The following is a 2,462-nucleotide window of genomic DNA, read 5'->3' on the forward strand; positions in this document are numbered from 1 at the left end:
CGCTGCGCTGCTTGTTAGACTCCATGGACGTCACAGTTCGACTGGGACACAGCCACGGGTTCTGTGTGGAACAGTATGTAACATGTGCTTTACATACAGGAGCCAACATCCAATTGGATCCATTTGTTACTTTAATAGAATGATCAAAGTGTTGTGTTAAGTGAGATGAACATTTCTCTGTTCTCTAATTTAAGTATATTATAATATATTATACTGTATTTAAGATAGACCTTATTGCAGAAGTTATTAGAAAGTACATTTGTTTACATATCATGTTCTTTAAACTTGTAGCATTCCTGCAAATGTATATGTTTTAAAGAGAGTAACTATTAGGTGTACACTTTGAATAAACAATAACATAGATAAATAGATAAAGGAATAAGGTTAATAGGTAATAATTAGGTTGAAAAAAAGAGGTGTAAAGAAATAGAGTTGATTAATTTAATGATGTACATACATATACACACTCATCGGTCACTTATTTAGCTAGCAAGATGTACCTAATAAAATGGCAGTGTGGTCTTCTGCTGCTGTAGTCCATCTGCTGGATGTGTTGTGTGTTCACAGATGACCATCTGCATCCCTTGTTGTAACAGGTGATTATTTGAGTTACTGTTAAACCAGTCTCCATTCTCCTCTGACTTCTGGCATGAACAAGGCATCAAGGCTCACTAGATATTTTCTCTTTTCAGACCATTCTCTGTAAACACAAGAGATGGTTCTTAGATCAGCAGTTTGTGAAATAATCAGACCATCAACCATGCCACGTTCAAAGTCACTTAAATCACCTTTCTTCCCCATTCTGATGCTCACTTTGACCTTCAGCAGTTCATCTTCACCGTGTCTACATGCCAAAATGTACTGAGTTGCTGCCATGTGATTGGCTGACTAGATAATTGCATTGATAAGCAGTTGCACCTGTGTACCTAATAAAGTGGCCGGTGAGTGTACACCAGTCCTCTGCTGTCACCTTGGCCTACGTTCTCCTATCCTTCGTTTCCCTCTCGCTGGAGTTTAGCAATGAACATATTCTTATTCACAGTAAAAACCAACTTGGCTGCAGAGGTTTACGTTTTTTTTGTTTCTTTATTGTGCCATCCCTGCATTTGTGCCCTCCTCTCCTTTTGTTATTCCTTTCTCAGTACGATACAACTATTCACAAGCTACAAGTTCACAAAAGACAGTGTATACATACATTCAGACACAATTGAATATGCATTGATGCGTCGCTTCTGCACACCACATTCTCACAAAACACAGTACCTGGTCACTTCCAACTGTTAAGGGGGGTGGAACTTGTTTTTCCATTACTCTCTCTGCACTCTTTTCTTCTCAAAGGAGCCCTCCACTCGCAGGTGAGCTCTCCCAGGAATAGTTTAACAGCGGGTGCAGGCAGGGTGGTCACGGTGATGCATGGGCACACAGCATAGCAGCGAGCTGGGCGGCTACATGCGGTGAGGACTAGATGAGAGGGAAAGTAGAAAAGAAGGCATGAGAAGGCAGTCTGAGAGGTGATAAGAGCAAAGGAAGGGGAAAAAGAGAGAAGAGTGTGGAGGATGAGAGGAAGGGGCAGAGAAGAAAAGAGAGGTGAAGAGTGAGAGGAAGTGGAGGAAATATGGAGGGGAGAAAAGTGAAGAGGGGAACAGAGGAGAAAGTTGGGCAGACTTCAAAGAAAAGCACGAGATTAAATACAGGGCCACGCCAGCATGGGGGGGATCCCACTGGGGAGGGACAGAGTCAGACAGAGAGACAGGAGGTAAGGAGAAAAAAAGCCAGTGAAGGAGAGGGGAGCAGACAGCACATGGCTGCGACACAATGCTTGACAATTTTCATTTTTTGTTCTGACTTCTGCTACTCACTGCAAGTTGATGGTTTGATCCCTTTTCTGCCAAATGTGAGCAGCATGTGTGTGATGATCCCCTCCCCCTCTGTGTGTTGTGGCATGTTGTATTTGTCTTCCTTTGTAGGAGGGGCCACAGGTCAGGCCACTCCTCCAATCTGCAGAGGCTGGAGAAGCACACCTGAATCCAGTCTCAATCACTGAGGCTATATAAAGGAGCCGAGGTCTCAGTTCTCCTCTTTCTCTGTCCTCCACAGTCACCACTTTGGTCTGTTTTAGTTGATCTGTTTTAGTTGGTCTGTTTTTAATTGGTCTGTTTTTAATTGGTCTGTTTTAGTTTTAGTTACTTTCAGCTTATACACCTGCATTTCAACACATCGCATGCATGCACACACCTCACCACTGATATACTGACTCACATAATTAAGGTTCTTTGTGTTTTTAATTACTTAAATAAACATTATTTTCTTATAACTTGAATACATGTGTGGTCTCCCTTGTTTTGTCGTGATCTATGAGCCGGTTCATGACAGTACCCTCAATTAAATTAACTGCCAAACCCTCCCTAAAATATCTGAAATAATTTAATGGTATTGAGATGGTACAACTCATTTCATTGTTG

At 41.8% G+C, this 2,462-nt stretch overlaps 1 long non-coding RNA gene across 1 annotated transcript; it reads right to left on the minus strand.

Annotated features, from left to right (window-relative positions):
- Positions 1-427: 427 nt before the first annotated feature.
- Positions 428-1,929, minus strand: LOC131993706 (uncharacterized). The gene is made up of 3 exons (XR_009396344.1): positions 1,860-1,929; positions 1,264-1,461; positions 428-700 (listed from the first exon to the last, which is right to left on the minus strand). It is a non-coding gene; the product is annotated as an uncharacterized LOC131993706 (long non-coding RNA).
- Between the last annotated feature and the right edge of the window lie 533 nt (positions 1,930-2,462).

The sequence above is a fragment of the Centropristis striata genome, chromosome 20, assembly GCF_030273125.1.
Source record: "Centropristis striata isolate RG_2023a ecotype Rhode Island chromosome 20, C.striata_1.0, whole genome shotgun sequence".
Taxonomy (NCBI): Eukaryota; Metazoa; Chordata; class Actinopteri; order Perciformes; family Serranidae; genus Centropristis; species Centropristis striata.